The sequence below is a fragment of the Betta splendens genome, chromosome 13 (genome assembly GCF_900634795.4).
Source record: "Betta splendens chromosome 13, fBetSpl5.4, whole genome shotgun sequence".
NCBI lineage: Eukaryota > Metazoa > Chordata > Actinopteri > Anabantiformes > Osphronemidae > Betta > Betta splendens.
In genome coordinates, this window is record NC_040893.2 from 5,481,305 (window position 1) to 5,499,190 (window position 17,886).

General features: G+C 47.3%; 1 protein-coding gene across 3 annotated transcripts in view; it reads left to right on the forward strand.

Annotated features, from left to right (window-relative positions):
* The window catches only part of cadm1b (cell adhesion molecule 1b), a 115,471-nt gene that overhangs the window by 1,347 nt on the left and 96,238 nt on the right, over positions 1–17,886 (forward strand). The window lies entirely within an intron of this gene.

A 17,886-nucleotide genomic window follows, 5' to 3' on the forward strand; every position in this document is an offset into this window, starting at 1 on the left:
GCGCTTTCCTGGAAAACGTCTCCGCTGACAATTCTGACGCATGAGAAGCGGTTAAAATGTCAACTTGCAGCAGCTTTAAAGCGCTCTCAGCTGTGGGATAGACACGCTGCGCAGTCGGTGCCCGGGTTGTTAAAAAGGCAAGAAGCAGTGGCGATGACAGGTCTGCACTTGGAAGACTGCTAGAGCTACTTGTCAGTGGTTTCATCTGTGATCCATCAGTCCCCACGTACAATGCTGAGCAGCCGTTGGATCTGCATGGCTCATCAACAGGTCTGCAGACCCCCCCCCCCTTGTGTGCGTGATCGACAAGCTGCAAGGTTACCAGTTGGACAGTGGGGCTGTTTTGTTTTTCGCTTTCTCCCTTTTAACAGCTCACTGCTTACAAGGCTTTCATTTCACAGTTGTTGCATTTATTATAGTCCTGTGCTGAATAGCAGCTGAATGACATTTGCAGCATTGTGTGGTGTTTCCTTGTCACATTAATTTAATTAACCTCTCAGTCAAATAAAATAATACATTGCGAATGCTCAATAGCTACAGCCCGGAATGGTGCGTTATTAGGTGCAGGTGCACCTGTCGGGTTTCCAGGTAGAAGGCAGACATTTTGAGCCCGCCTCAGGTTTTTAATTTGTTCCATTGCCTTTGTGCCATCTGCCGGGAGCAAACAGATAATTAAATAATTCAAAATAAAGGCTCGATCTCGTGCTGAGAGACGGCTTCCTGTTTTTCTTTGTTGGTAATCCCAGTTTACCTTGGGCTTAATATCTAGTGATGGAGGAACAGCCTTATTAACTGGATGTTTCTCAACATACCGTAATAGATAAAACAAAGGGAGAGAGAGAGAGGCAGCTGATCGTAGACATCACATAGACAAAGTTGCTGCTGAAGCTGAGGTGCTGCCTCGGCCGAGCATCCTGCTACCAAATGCTGAGACTTTGCATTTTGTCAAACGACCTGTTTAGCAGCGTTTTCTCCCGGGGCTCAGCCCGTTCCCAGGGCTACATATTCCCACTTAATGCCAGTTACAAGTCATTCTTAAGGGCTGAGCGTCAGTGAAATGGATCGATACGAGCTGCCACAAAGCCTCAAGGCGCCCGCTGAAGGACAAGATCCCGCAGAAACAAAAGCAAACACAACACGGTTGTAACAGTGCTCTCGCTCGCCGCGCGACACGTGGGGCGGCGAGGGATTGAAGCTCCGGCCGCATGTGGTGGAGTTTGGCTTTGAAACAGAGACCTGCCTGTGCTGTGCCCTCTGTTTTTAAATCATCCTCCACACGTTCAACTCGTGTGCGTGTGTGTTCATGTCTCCTTTCAATATGAGGCTGTAAAAAAAATATATAATAACATATACATATATGTTATACATATATATGTATAAATCAACTGTTCATTATATCTATATTTGTTTGTGTAAGCAGATGCACACCAGCTTTATGACAGTTTGGGTTCTTTACCTGGAGCCTGACAAAGTTGAAGCTATTACTATGTATAAGCTACATTTTAATGTTTGCATGGGTCAAAATGGAGCCGATGATTAGCTCCTCCTTGGTTACGAGTGTAAAAAGTAGTTACGGAATTGTGTAATTGTGTTAAAATGCAATATCTGACCCTTAAAGACAGTGAAGCGGGAGGAGGGAGGCAGAGCTTATGTGATTAGTAGGTAATTGATAGCAGGATGCAGTAAATAGTGTTTTAAGCGAGGACACATAAACAAATGCCAGATGACTGATGGCTGGTTACGAGCCTCCTGTGGCTCCGTTCGACAGGTTCACCGCTGCCACGACTAAAGCGAGTCTGGGTGTAAAACAGCAGTTATAGCACGGTGCCATGTTTCAGGATGGATTTAATATAGGACTTAATGACCCATTGATACGGACCCGCTTGTGAAATCTTTCATCGCCTGTATGTGGAGATCACCACAGTACATCATTTGGAACAATAATACACTCTCCTATTTAAAGAAATAGAATTCATTGCTCATTAAATTTACATTAAACTCTGCTTAATAAGCCTCACTCTAATTGCCAGATAATACGGGCGCTGCTTTATGTGGTGGCAGCTCATCCTACGTGTGGGGGGAGGGAGGAGGGGCTGGCAGGAAGCTGGCAGCTAACGCCTGTGAGGGGCTTCCGCCACCGGTGGCACAGTGGAACAAAGTAAGTCACGTGGGCCGCGCCGAGGACGTTTGTGAAGGCGCCGGCTCCCGTGCCCGTTTACCAGCCGCGCCTGCGGTGCCTCGTCTGAGCGGCGTGCGAATGTGCCGCCGCGCTCAGACTTCACACTCTGAGAAAAGGTGTGAGAGTGAGGGGGGGGGGGCGCTTCCGCCCAACAGGCAGGTCTGAGCTTCCGTGTTTGACCTTCCGAGGAAGAGGTCGCGCCGAGTCCGTGTCGAAAAGCAAATCCCGCTCCTGTCTTCGGCTTTCCACTCTTTGCTGAAGTGAATCCAGTGCGCGCTTGTTCTGTGAAGGTCACGGCAGCGCTGCTGTAGATGTGCCGTCACTTTGAGCCTCGTAACAAAAATACAAACGCACGGAGCTCGGGACGCCGCCACATAAGGGATTCGCGCGCTGGTGTCAAACTGGATGTGGAACTGGGGGGACGATCAAATATGCGTCTATCTGACTGTGATGAAATGTAGTAAACAGTCAATTAGCAGAAACAGACAGATGACAGGTCCTTTCATGATGGTGGGGACAGAAGCTTCCATTCATGACTGTGCCGTGGTAATGAGCAGGAGAGCTGATGTCTCCTCTTATGAATATGACATTGTTCTCTCTGTTCCCTGGATCTGACAGACCTCACTCTATTGGCTGCCGAGCCGATGCTGACAATCGGGTCCGCGGTGAAAAAAAAAACAAAAAAAAATGGAAGCGAAATGTTTTTGTTTAGAGAGGGGCATAGAGTGCACATTAGTATGGGTGATGGAGCAATTACAAGCCGCCATTAAGGCTGTGGCGCAGTCACAGCGCTGTGGAAGTGCCCAGTGGGCAGAGACCCTCTGTAATCTGCATTATAGCACCATCCAGACAAACAAAAGCACGGAACCGGCGGAAAAGCCGGTAAAATGAGCATGCTTCGAAACACCCCCCCGGTGCGTTTCCTGCTGAGACGCGACTGGATCAGCCTCCCCCCCTCGCTCGCTCGCTCGCCCGCCCGGGCAGCGCCGATGCCGGTGATTGTGCTTTTATAAGGGTTGGAGGAGATTCGGCCGTCGACACCTGTAAACCCTCCCTTAGTTTTACCACAGCGCTCAGCGATGCCAGATCACTTTAAAAGTCACACAGGAGGGAAGGAGCGCTAAGGCCTGTTGTTGGGTTCCTCCCAGAGTCTGAGACCAGCAGCAGGAACAGCTGCTGTAACTATACATGACGCTTAACGTGTATCTGATGCATCGTGTAGCGTTTCATTCATCCATGCTCCATATGTAATACCTGTTACACAGTCTCGGTCAAAGTTTTACCAAGAGGAACTCACAATAAAGAATAGAAATGCAGAGCGCAGTTATTACTGTACATGCTGTATGATGATGGAGACGGTGACTCCAAGCGGCCGGCGAGAGAGAAATAGTCCCATCAATGGGTCAGTGGCAACAATAAGAGAGGCTGATGGACCTGGGACCAGATCTCACAGCATTGGGACTAAATAACAATGTGGATCAATGTGGAGGAGAAAGGAGTGTTTCTGGGAGAGAAGACTGAATGTCTAATCAATAAGTTCAGTTATGGAGCTCCTGCTAATCCACTGCTGGAGCTGGAATGGAAAGAGGCTCCATGGCTCCAATCAGCCTTTGTTTGGTTATTCAAAGAAGTAAAGGTCTGTTTGTCCAGTTAGTGCTGGAATGGTTTAACATGCTTACGTTAGGCTTTTGTTTTGGTCTCATTGACTCGTGTCCTTCCGCCCGCTGCGCCCTGACCTCTCGCCGTCCCGTCTCCTCCCCGGGTTTGTTTGGGACGAGCCTGATGAAATCCCCACCACTGTATGTAGCCGGAGCAGGAGGTGCTGGAGGAACGCTCAGGTGGCAAAAAATGCGTCTCATAGAAGGACGAGTGGCTCACACACACACACACACACACACACACACACACACACACACACACACACACACACACACACACACACACACACACACACACTGCTGCTGTTTGCTATTGCATTTACTGTATGCAGATGCGCTGAGATACAGTATTATTCCCTTACGCAGCAGGATGCAGCCACTCGGGGAAACATTACAATATCGTGGTCTTTCCACATTCCAGAGTTGCTTTTTTCCAGTGCCCCCGTTGCCCCTGATCGCTTCTCCAATTTTACCCGAGCAGCAGACTCAGGTGTGGATGGAAGCGAGGTGACGCAGACGCAGACGCAGACGCAGACGCAGACGCAGACGCAGACGCTCCCAGGTGGAAGCAATAATGACTGTGCTCTGGCAGGATATTCAAACTCACCGACTGCTAAAGGACAGTCACTCACCACTGTGTTGGTCACTCATTCAGTTTAGGGGACATTATTATATTATTGTGATATCAATATTCTTATACTAAATATTTATGTAATTTTACTAATCATTTTATTTGATGGTGTTTTACAGAGCTGTTACTTCACTGTTATTAGTGAGCTGCTGGTTCTACTTTTACAAAGTGATTTCATTCTTTAGCGACTGTTACCAGACCAGAAACAAGTGCATTTACTGAAATGCAAAGTCGCCTGATTGGTGGGATTATGAGCTAAAGACTCGTGTACTTTGCTCTGGAAGGCAGTCAGTCACTTTCACTTACTCCAGGTGAGTCGTGATGCTGCAGGCTGGCACGGAAACGTTCCCCCACGCAGCCCGTCTCGCGGCCGTAGCAGCAGCCGGAGCCTTGAGCGAGGCCAAGAATGTAAAGGAACAGGTAACGGACCTGCAGTCGGTGCAGGATGTTTTACCTCCTCTCAAGGTGAATCGTAGCAGCGTTTTGATGTTTACCCCGACGAGAGCGTTTGTCTGACAGGCCGGTGCCGCCCGCCTCGGGGGCTTCGTGCTCCCGAGCTCTCGGCGTGACGATGGACCCATCTTAATTACTCTCACATGCAGCGGTATAATCTGTCATTGTCAAGCTGATCAAGACTGTGCAAACCAAGCACTGAGGCTCATTCACCCAAACCAGAAGCCTATTGATTACTTCTCATACTTGAGTCATTGCGCTGCGGAAAGACACGGGAGGCAATAGAGCTAATGGAAGGGGGAAACTCAAAGTCACATTGTTTACATCTAAGATGACAGGTAGATGTATTTGAAAGGAAATACGGGCTTGATCCACCGGCCTCCAAATAGCAGGCTGTCTGTAGCTAACGAGGACTGTCAAACCATCAGCTGCCCTGTGGTCCACATGGAGAGCTGCATGTCCATATCATCTCTATTCACGCTATAGAGACCATATACACTTCATTTCATTTAACTAACTCATATAGTTCACTGCTTTGTTAGATTGGTCATTTCCTGTTCCTGAGTGCATCCCTAAATCATTGGGTTGTCTGATGCGATTATCTGCCCAACTGATAGTGTGACGGGTTTTGGAGACAACCACGATGCTACTGACTGGCTGTGATAGTGATGCGTCTCCGAGAGCCGATGCTTTGTAGTGAATCCCAGCTTTTGCCCTTTCGTTGCCTACTGTACCTCGGTGCTCAGCCTGAGCTCTGCTCAAGATAGAACTTTGTTTTGATTGGTCAGCAATGGCATCACGGCCAATCAGATGTGAGGATGTAGGATATTTATTATGTGAAAACAGAGGGGCTTTGAGAAGTGGAGTGCTGTTTGTCTTGCAGACAGCGGTGAGGAGAGTGAGTGAGTGCCTCATGTATTTGCGTATTGTAGCAGAATAAATGCACATAATTAGGCGATTATGAGGCTGTTATAAAACGGTTTGCTTGAAATTGGTTCTAGTTCTGTTCTGGATTTATTTGCAGTTTGGTTGGTAATTTGTACAATAACATGTTTGATTAAAATTTTTAACAAAAGAATTGTTTGTAACAGAATAAATGCAAAATATTAGGCAATAATAAAGCGTCATATAAAACAATACATATTAAAGGGTTTTGAACACACAAACCATTATTTTTTGCAAAGTTAAAAAAAATTAAGAGCTGATCATTACCCAAAAGAGCTGAACTTCCCATCACTAAGCTGTGAGTCGCTTTCAGACATATTAGATATTTACAAAATCCTGTAGTGTGTGAGGATTGTTGAGCAGAGAGAGAGTGAACTGACCAGAAAGCATCACAAGCTGCTGCACTAGGCCTGTTTAAGACTAACAAGAAAAAGAATCTCCTGAACAAATCCTGAGCCCATAAAAGAAATCAAGTGGACTAACTACATTTAAAATACAGAATAATATATCGCACAAAAATGTATATTGTACTGTATTAATTTTAAACTGACTTCAGGTAGCACAATTTAAATTAATACATACATAATATTACACATTAAAAACAGACCGCCCCATCTCGTCAGGGACTACGTTTAAGCCGATTTTAGCCGTTTTTCACCTTTTTGTGTAACCAGGAACGACCGTCAGGTGACTAAACAAACACCAACAGGTATATTTAAACAAGGAAAGTCACATTTAATGAGACAATGTTAACTCAATGTGCACACTTCATTCAGCTGAGAGAGTAGAGGTAGTAGATTTTAACGCAGCAAACTCACTACCTCCTTAAACTGAAATGTTTGCACAGGTGAAAAACTCCACATGCACTTGTGGGTCAGTGTGCACAACTTCTCTTAAATGTGTGGCTGTAGGTGCAACACATGGCTCAAATCCATCTTTTGGTTTAGTTTACTGTAAGTGATCACGCAGTGTTGTTATTGTTGCTGATTCTGAGGGAGCTCCATGGTTGTGATTCCATGGCCTTCACCTCCTCCGGCCCCAGGAGGTCAGCAGGTCGGTTATTATCCACGCACTGTGCAGGGAACAGGTCAGAGTGGGTGGTAACACACGGGCCTGTTCATCCGAAGCAGCTCTCTTTTTCGAGCTTCTGGAACATTGTGGCTCCGTGTTTAGCGTGGTAACCATGGCAGCCAAGTTGAGGCCCAGCGTGGCAGCACACGATGCTGACCCACTAAGCCATATGCGTCAGACTGATGGGTGAGGGGCCGCCGAGCAGCTTGGTGGCATCTGAACCGGGAACGCTGTAGATGCAGAACACGCATTTCATCTGTTGTGCTTCTGTTTTATTGCACAAAATCAGTTGAGTAAAAACAAAACATTTGGCATCAATATCCATCACCACTCTTCGATGTTGGGTAGAGTAGGTACTTATCTTTGGATTTGATGTGCAGGTCAACAAGTTACACACCTTTTGTTGAGTTGTTGGGTTGTGACGGTGCTTTCAACAAACTCCCCGAATCCCCAAATCCTGTCGTCTCTTAGAGCATAATAGGGGTATTGACATTTGTTGACTCTCCCTTAATCAGCCATGATTTCAATGAACCCTTTAAGTTTTATTTTTTTACACAATTGCACTGTTTGTTTGGTTTAGTTGTGCTTTTAGTTGTACAGGAAGCTCTAACTTTCCTATTAAAAGTTTCATCGCTGAGAGCCCTCGCTTCACGAGGGCCTCGGCGGCAGACCGCCATTAATGCTATTCATTTGTCAAGATAAGCCGATTCCACTTGTCAGATTTCCACTCAAAGTTAATTCTTTCATCGGCCCTTTGTTCTTTGTTCCACCAGTGTACAAATTCTGCGAAAACATAGAAGAAGCGGTTGTATTTGCATATATAAATATACTCAAAAGTGGACTATTTTTGAGACTGTTTTATTTTTTTCAAATCTGGTGGCTTTCTGAGGAGCCACATGCACTGACACCGCGTGTCTTTCAAAATAAGACAGCTAGGTTTCTCTGTAACAGTCGAACTCGCCGCGGAACTATTTTTAAATATTGACAGGCTCGATCAGGCCTATAAATGCCGTTCAACTCCCCACATTACAACCGTTTCCTAAACCAAACCTCTAAAATCTGCCCCTGTCTTCAGTGACAGCTACAGTTCATACGGGGCATTTTATAGAACTTCAGTGTTTTCAGGAGTGCCAGACAGTCCATTGGTTTTACACCAGCTGTTCAGCTCGGTGTTTAGAGTGAACCCCCAGCAAAGTGTAACCGCAGCTCTTGAGCTCCAGAGACCCCCGTCTTTTTTCGGGCTCCTCCTTTAGCGTCCATGCCGGCGGAGTTCATCCCCCTCAGCGGCTGCTTTTATTTCCCCGTTGCACTCTTCTCTGCAGTTGGGGCTCATTTGGTCCTGACAGTCCATGATGCTCCTATAAATTTAATTGGTCGTGGTAAAGTCTGTGTCCTCTTGAAAAAAAGCGGCGTTCCAATTGGTTTCCTGTTATCCTCGGAGGCAGAACACATGCCAGCACTCATTAGCACAAAGCGAGCGCAAAAGGGGAAAATAGGGCCCAGCACCTCTCTTGTTGACTTCATGCTTTTAATGTTACAGCACCATAATGATCCAGCTTCAGTACTTCATATAATACATAACGTTACAGTAAGTGTTCTCGCTGCTGAACCCTCGTGTACCCATGCTGAACTTTGCTTTGTCAAATGAACTCTAACACACATGTATTTGTATGTATGGGGATTTAGGGGAGCTTCAGTGTTGCTATTGTAAAATAAATAGAAATACAGTAGCTGCCGTTCGCTCACGTGGCGTCCGGGGCCCCCGCTCCTCAGCGCCGCGCTCGTCTCCAGGAGCAGTGGTTCATAAACAGGATGATTATTTGTGAGTCATAAACGGGATCATTACTGGAATTGTCAGTTTATGCAGCCATAAACACAGTTTCATTCCCAGTTTGGCAGTGGAGGCTCAGTGCGTGTAGAGTCAACCAAATCTAATTGAACGCTCTGTGTGATAATTCAAGTTAAAAAAAAGCGAGGGGGGGGGGGGCGACAAACTGCCAAGATGACACACGGCTTTGTGTTATGTGTCATTATTTAATGCGCTCAGTGTTATTTAAAACTGCAAATCTGGTTAATGCGCGCATGGTGACTCAGGAGGAAAAATGCGACCTCTGGGCTTTCAACGTGTAATTTGAATGGTCTGTGGCAGTTAGTTTTGCTCGCTGTACATCTTCCCTCACATCCTGCACGAGTTTCCTCTGGGGAGGGAGTCCTCGGCTCGCTGCACGTTACCAAAGCTGACGCGATCGGCCCCGATTGGTGCACGCGCCCGACTCAGCGATAACGTACGATCGTAGGTGTAGTTTCGCCACGTTTTGATGTGCGGCGTGCGTGTGTCGACAACCGTGGACTCTGCATTCGGAATAAGATGGTGGAAAAAAACAACTCCAGCTGGTCTAACTTTATAGTTTTTATAGTCTTCAATTCAATCAGTGGACCTTTATTCACCTGATGCTCATATACCCATGAGCCACTAACGCTGTGCACTTAGCACAAACAAATGTTATTTGGCTCCTTCAGCGACGTGTCAAACTTTATTAATCACTGGTATAAAGTGGCTCCCCTCCTTCTTCACTGCCTTTCAAAATAAAGCTGCGATGGATTTCAGCTAAACGCGTCTGAGAGGAAGAAAAGCTTCACTCTGTGGCCTAAACTTCCCAAATGAAAAGTTTGGCTCCACTTACAGAAGCTTTGAGGAAGACCGAGCTGCACCAGTCTAAAAACAGATATCAATAAATGTAAACAGCGCCGGCCTAGGGATGTCATTAAAGAGAATAGCATGTCTAGACCTCATAAAAACAAAACATATTGTTATTTCCAAGCAGCAGGAGTTATTGCCTGTGAGCACTAGGATGACATCCATCAATTTAGGGCTTTATTGGAAAATGTAGATGGGCTGCTTGGGAGATGTAAATGATTTACTTAGCATAAAGTTTTGCTCGAACGGGCAGGGGGAGATAGCGTAGTTAGCGAGGGCAGGGAAGTGCTGTGTGACAAAGGCGGTGTTGAAGCGAAAGCTGATTTCCGAGCCTGAGAGAATCGAGATCTGTGCATGAATTAATAGGCCGGACCCGCACATGGTGGATTATTCTGCTTGAAATATCAGTAGACTTAAGGGCTGTCAAATGCCATACATGGGTAATAGGATTGTTGTACATGATTTCATTTTGTCAGTCGCATGCAAAATGTCACGGCTTCTAAGGTTGGCGCTGATTGTTCCTCACTGTTTGCACGAACCGCTGTTTCATTTCCCCCCAACGTCTTTCCTTTCATATTGTGCGTTTGGGCCAATTGAACGCAACCTTTCCACTTTGAAGAGTCTTTTCAGTGCATTTGTAACGATACGACGCGCGAACGAGAAGCGCCTGTAATGAAGACGCCGCGTACAATAAGATCACAGACAATGGAGCACGGGCGAATCGCTATTAACTTCATTACCGCCTGTCATGTCGCCGGCGCAATGTAACAATGTGTGGTGTGAAAACAACCTGAATAAATTCAATTAACATGAAAAACATTCAACATTTGCCGCATGGAAGTGTTTTTATTTTTTTTCCTCTCTGCATTTCTACATTCCACACGTTTTTTTTTTGTTTTTTTGAAGCGCTGGAGCTTCAAAGCACCGACCATTTGCATGCAGTTGTGTATCACTTTGACGCGTCTGCCTCATCTTTCAGCAAATCTCAAATCTACATTTATTCAAATGTGCTCGGCGCGGTGAAGGTTGACACTGCATAATCCATCAAAATGTTTCATTTGAAGAGAGGGGCTGGAATTATTTGAATCATCATAAAGCGGCTTTGCCTGTGGTGGCGCGGGGGCACAAAGTGTTTAAAGTTTGAACTCGGCGAACAAAAGGGCGACCATTGATAGACACCATTAATCCAACAACTGTTGAACCCAGATCTGTTTTTCAGCTTGACCTTGTACATTGCGATTTACCCCAATAAATAGTTTTTGTTGTTTGGCAGAAGTCTTGATTAGCTCTTTTCTGCTTCAGTGGTTTCATTCAATCTTAGTTCTAAATGGACCTTTGTATGAATTTCCAGTTTCCTTTTGCCTTAGCTTACTTACATATGCACTGACCAGATAATGACCCTCTAAACGTCCACGTGAATATAAAGCCGACTTCCACCACCTATCGTGTGTTCCGTCTTAAGGTTCTTTCCGTCAAGATTTTTCTACTCGTTCCTTGGGACTATTGAAGCTGTGTTCAGTCGCCGCCTTGAGTCAAGGCTGTGGCTCAACCTGACGCGATGCTTTCATTTGCAGTCACCACTTCACGCGTGTATGCACTGAATGCTTGTTCTGCATCCTTGTGTCCAAGCTCAAGGTTGGAATGTGTGGTTATGGCCCCTTGTATGAATTAAGCTGTAGTATTTTGCTGCTGCTTCAGCTGAGGTCAGAACCTTCCCCTTCATCTCAGGCACAGTTCTGCTGCTTTTTATACATCGGAAAAAGAGAATTTTGTGGATGAAATCCAATTTCTGGGCTCTTCACACACAGTTGCTGATCGTAACTAACCACTGAAGTTTTTATTGAGATATTCTGAAACTATATACATTTGGAATTATTGAGGACTAATTATTTGCTTTAGTTTTTAACTTATCATCAAGACATTTGGGCAAGCAGCAGCATTGTGTGTGTGTGTAGGGGGGGCTATTTGAATGCATTTGGTGTCATAATGTAGGGGACACTTGTGAGATGTGATATGATATCATTCACAGCCCCCCGCTGTTGTTTTTGCCGTTAGCTCGTAGTTAGCCGCTAGCTTTAGCTAGACATCGGCAAGCTGGATGCTGTGACCCCTATAACATCATATTTGCTTACCTTCCGAAGTAGCGATCAACTTCACGTGCGAAAGACTCCTTAAACAGCTCTTCCCACCAAGGGGATGGAAATACGCACTTTGAGACAGGTAGTGTGGACGATCTACAGGACTTGATGGCATTGATACTTGTGAGATAGCCTATTGAGAGACACTGAAGTCCAATATTCTCTAGCATGAAAAGCAACATAAACAGTCTTCTTTAAATGTTTAACGGACGACTCTGCTGAATGTCTGTGAGTGGGGTTTGTCCTCCTGTACAACCTGTACGAGCATCTCTTGCAGGCAGACGTCCCTTTAATGGCGCAGTAATGGAGGCCGGGAGCTGTCTCTCCAAATATGTGGAAGCGGTCTCCTGGGGCCGCGCTACAATGACAGCTGGCTCTCTGCACCTTCCTCCTCGTGGGAGATCCAAACACGGGTGTGACTGTGGAATCCACGGGTTGGGCTAAGTAAAATATGTTGGTTTGGATGAACTCTTCCACTGCTGGCCTTGATGAGGGGTCAGTGACAGGAGGAGGACAGGCTCCTACCGCAGCTGATGGAAGTCAGACGATATCGATGCTGCTCCCAAATGGGTCGCGTGTGAAGGTGCACCCCATTGTATGACAGAAATATGATCCAGTTACATTCATAGCAGCACAAAGAACGTTTGGGATCATCCCCCTGCACGGACTGTGTGTTAAACCGCTTCAAACAGGATGAGAGATCGTAGTAAATTAGGGACAGGCAGATATTTTTAAACCCACGTGGCCAAAAGCTCGGCTCATTGTCTACCTGCTTCTAAGCCGAGCGCATCCCGACTGCAGCCTCATATTAAAGGGACAGATGGGAAAGTGGTATCGATATTCTCATCTAACTCAAGGCAAAAGGAGAATAAATCCATTTCCTCCGAATGTCTGTCTGTCTTCCATGATGGACAGATATGCAATGGATTCTGTTGGGAGTAGATGGAAATAACAAAAGTCAAATTACACTATGTTGAGCCAGAGAGTGACAGTTTTAGGTAAATAAGGTGCCTAAGATATGAAAAAATATGGATTGGAGAAGACATCTGTTATTCAGTATGTGCAGCCACGCGCTGTAATGTGGAAAGCGCCGCCAGAAGATGCTTTTACTTGTTAAACACTTCTTTGTCAGGAGTCGACAGAAAGTGAACAAACAAAGTAGGAACGGATCCGGCGCGACGCGCGCGTTCCGGCGTCTCGCGCGCACAACGAGCTCGGCTTCCCGCCGAAGAAAAGGCGCGTTTGTCATCTCTTTGACTCCGTGACGTGTTGATTAGCGGCGCGGGTAGATGAAACGAGAGCAGAGGCGACGCGTGACACGCGGAGCCCCACGGCTGACGAGGTGGTGAGTGACAGCCGGCGAGGCCTCGGGGAGGCACCTGCCTGTCACCGCGGAGCCAAACGCGCTCAACTTATGCGTCACGTGACGCCGGAAGCCGTCTCCTCGTAGTAAACAAACTATCAGGGTGACATGTTTTGTCCGGCCGCCGTGCGTAATTGCGCATAATGATTCCCCGGACTCGAGCGCGTCCGACAACCCGACCTCGCGCTTGTGTCGCGCCTGCAGCGTGTTGTCAACGCGGACGCATTTCGCCGCGTCTCGCTCTCCGTTCCGCTCCCGCGTCGCCGACGCGGACGAGCCCGAACGGCGTAATTACGGAGCATTAACCCGTCACAGTGACGCCGGTCGGACACGGACCGCTCCTCCAACGCAGGGCTTTGTTTGCCGCTGGATCATAATTACGACGGGGTATTTATGAGCGGAGCCGCGTTTGAAGGTGACTCCTGGACGAGCGTCGGGCCGCGGACAGCGCGAAACAAGGCTTTCAGACGAGCTGTCTCCTCTCCGCAGGCCTTTTAAATCATCATCGCTGCCGCCAGCTCCGGGACCGGCGCGTGATATATCACCTGTTTGAGCTGCGGCGCGCGCCACCGGCAGACAGTGACGGCGAGTCTGGCTCTGAGCCGCCGCTGCCCCGACGCCGCCCGGCGCTCTGTTTCCCGTCATTAGGCCGTCGTGTCCGCGCCGTGGTGTTAAGCGCCACTTAAAGTGCCAGTTAGGTTTAGGGGGATGTTTCCTCAGGCCCCTTTTCTTGTCCTGCTCCTCGTCTCCGTGATGTGGCCGGCTGAATTTTTCATGGCTTCAATCAGATTGAAGCAGCTTGTTAGACGGGGGATTCTGACAGAGCTTGTGATTCCGCCGTCCGTCCAAATGTTGTTCAGCTCAAGCTCAGCTGTCGGCCTTTATGCGAGCTGAGTAAACGGCCTATTAGACAGTCGGGCTGAGGGAGGAGGCTGTTTTTTTCTGCCTAGCTCTGTTTATTAAAGCCATCGATGTGACGGCGATAGCTGGAGAGAGCTCAGCTGTTGACATACAGTATGTGGAGGCGACATGCAATTAAAAGCACGTTACTGACACTCAGGAAAAGGTTTTTGTTGGACCAACTGATGGTGGGTCTGAACGTGAGGCGTTTAAAGCAGACGTTGTCACCCTGTCAGGCTATAATGGTAATTAAAGCGTTAACAGGATTCTCATCAGCCTGAGGAGGATGACATCAGTATAGCAGCTCATCAAACCTCTTCTGTCTCTTTTCGGAGCGAGACTTTAGGCATTTTGTCACCAAAACGGTTGAAATGGCGTGTAACGCTGGCGGCTGTGGACGCAGACACGTCCTTGCTTTGTCTTTCTTTCTCGCCAGCGCTGCCGTTTCTCCGCCGCTCCTCGCTGCCCCTCGCGTGCCACAGGCCGTTATTACGGTCGGAGGCAGGTGCGCCCGGCCTCAGCTGGGCATTATCCCGGCCCAGATTGTCCTTGGACCCCCGTGTCTGTCCCGTGACCTCGGCGCCGGCCCCTCTGCCCGTCGATTAAACCGCCTCGCCGCGACTCAGACGCCGTCAAAAGCGACGCATCAAAGCGTTTCACAGACGTAATTACTCACTCATTAGCCATATGTTTGACAAGTCTGCCCTTCTGGCATCGGAAACCTCTCTATTAATCACAAACAGCCATCTGACAAAAGAAGACGATCAAATGATGAAATGCACATCCTGACTAAGAATCGGTGACATTATATTATTGATGGATTACAGAGCAGCCTGTCACAAAGTAGCACAGTCCTTACTTGATGTATGACTGCTGAGAATGTATTTTGGGTCATCTTTGCTGCCACCATATTTCTTCATGGACCGTGTTGCAGTCATCATTATCAGTCTGACCTGCTCTGGGATTTCTCCTCTCTCTCTCTCTCTCTCTCTCTCTCTCTCTCTCTCTCTCTCTCTCTCTCTCTCTCTCTCTCTCTCTCTCTCTCTCTCTCTCTCTCTCTCTCTCTCTCTCTCTCTCTCTCTCCCATTCAGACACCCGGTTGTCAACACATGCAGCTTGTTATAACAGAAACAATCTAAACAAATGATCTCACCGGCCACCTATACATGCTTCCCTCCACATTATGAGATGACGACCCCCCCCCCCCCACTCCAAAGCAGCCTCCCACTCTCCGTCTCCTGTCTTTCTGGGCGATCTCCCCGAGCTGCGGGGACGAGGCAGGACAGGGGAGGATAAATTACAGCCGCAGAGCCTCGGCTCCCTCTCTCTCATGCTTTCATTTGCACCAGCAATTAATCAGCCATCACTGGAGAGCTCTTGCATGTCAGGCTGAGGATTTTATTAGGGATGTCCTTTATGGGCCTTAATGAGACTTATGTCTTCCTTGAGTATTTGGTTTGCTGCACGCAACCTGGCTGCTTGTAACCTTGAGGTGAGCTTTATTTATTTTATTCTTCACGACCTCAAAGCTCGTGGGGCTTTTGTCGCTCACCTCTCAGTGATCCCGACTCCGTTCGCTCTTTCATCCCCTGCCCCTCTGGCTCTCGCAAGAAATCCGCCCGTCTCGTTATCTCGCTTTAGACACAATTAGGCCTGATTTGTTTTGTTTATTGTGGCAATCCTCCCCGCTCCGCTTACGAAACGCCGCGATAAGTGATTTACCCGAAATGTGGCAATCCAGCCGCCGTCATGTGCAACGCAGAGGCAGACGGTCACGGAAGTCAGCGAGTGTTTCAGCGTGATAAATATAAAAGTCATAGGGCATGATCAGTCACAGGATGCTTAATAGAGCACACACACACACAAACACACACACACGCAAAATGACACACTTCCACACGAGCGCACACACTTTTGGTGTTTAAGGAGATTAATTGCTGCTTATTTTGCTAAAAACAAACAGAGAATCTTAAAAAAGCATGTTTATAGAAACATTCCATCTGTTTGTGCCTCATTAGTAAAAGTATATGTCCCCGTTTAATTGCTTGGTCATTTTGTGCAATGTGAACATTTTGCAAACGTTCACCGCTTTATGATGCGTTGTATAATGTTTTACGCTGCCACCAAAAAGCCTTTGGAACCTCGGCAGATGTTCCCACAGTTGTTTTTACGCGGAGCAGTGAAATGGCCGCGGATGCGCCGTTTGTGGCTCACACCTTTAACGCGAGGACGCCGGGCCGGCCCGACATGCCACCTGCGGTTACCATGGAGAGAGCAAATGCAGTTTAATGCAAAGGCGAACCCCCGCTGACCATCTGAGGCGCCACTGAAGAGCAAACTGTTGACAGCCGGATCTGATTTGATGCCGCGTAACGAGTGGTTTTCCCCGGAAAAGCAGCAGGATAACGGCGGAGGAAAGTTTGTGCAGCCTGTTGTCTGAGACTCTTCATCTCCAACACTTCCTCCATTACTGTCTGCAGTATTTAGAAATGATGCGCTGTCAAACAAGCGAGATAAAAAAATCTTCTGCTTCTGTTTTTTTTCTTCAATCGCTCCTCAGTCACGTCGTGTTTCCTGTGGTTTATTCCCAGTAAGGAGCCGCGGCGTGTTTTGCCTGGATCCTTTAATGTGAAGAGGCAGCAGTAGGAAAATATCTTGGTTTTGGATTAGAGGGGACTAAATATTTGTTTGTTCATTTAGCGAATCAGGGAGGGACAGGAATGAATGAATAGATGAATGAATGAAATAAAACAGTTCATCTATGGTTCCTGACCAAAGCTACAGTACAGTGGAAATGAATACTAAACAACATAGTCTGTGCAGCTCATAATCTCATACAACTGCTATTTAAAACAATCTTTAAATAATAATAAACTCGAATTGGTGGATTGAGGAACCCAGATGTGTTCCCACTGGATGAAGAGCACCAAGCTGTGATACTAAACTACAGATAATTTCTGCTCTATTACTTCAGGTTCAGTTTGACGTTCTTTTACTTTGAAAATCCTCACAGAGGGAAGAAGAATCAGAGTGCGTCCGCCTGTGGGTTGTGGCCGAGCCCACCACTACTGATTAAAGCTACTAAACTATTAAAGTGAAGTAATTACCGAATGCAAATACAGTTAATGGCTGCCGCAGATAAACTCCGAGCAGTAATTATATAATAAAAGCCCCGTTTTATAAAAATCTCCGGGACCGTACCTTGAAGAAAAGGAGTCAGAGTTTGTTTTTGTGCAGCTGAATTTGAATTTGCAGTTCATCCAGATGGCTGTTAGATGCTGTGAGGACTCTTCCCTTACCTTTATTACAGACTTTAAAGACTATTATTTTTAGAACAGCGCTAAGTGTTTAACACACCATCTGGGTTTTCAAAGACCAGCAGCCAACGGATCCTTAACTCGCTGACTCCGATGCAGCGGGCAGAGCAGAAAGCAGCCCTTTGTGGATGTACAGTAACTTTGTGCTATTCGCTTGCCTTGTACAAACCGACGCTAACGTGCAGAAACCCAACATTCCCTTCCCTCCTCTCTCCCGCTCGCATCCTTTTGTCACCGAGTCGCTGGAGATGTTGCAGCTGGCTGGAGCGGCTCCGGGTGGGCGTCGCCCAGTTAACCCATAACCACAGAGTGGACCAGTAAGAGGATCTGGAGGCCATCTGGTAGCGTTTTTGCAGTATGGCGTGGCAGCGTGCCCGCGTGTGCTGCAGGAAGGGTCGGATGACGGTCAGGAAAAGAGAGAGTCTCCGGAATCCTCCACGGGCGCAGACATGAATATTCTCGGTGCAATTTTCTGGGTCAGGCGTAAGCTCAAGGAAAGAGCGCGACCCGCTCAAATCTGTCAGCAGGTTGTG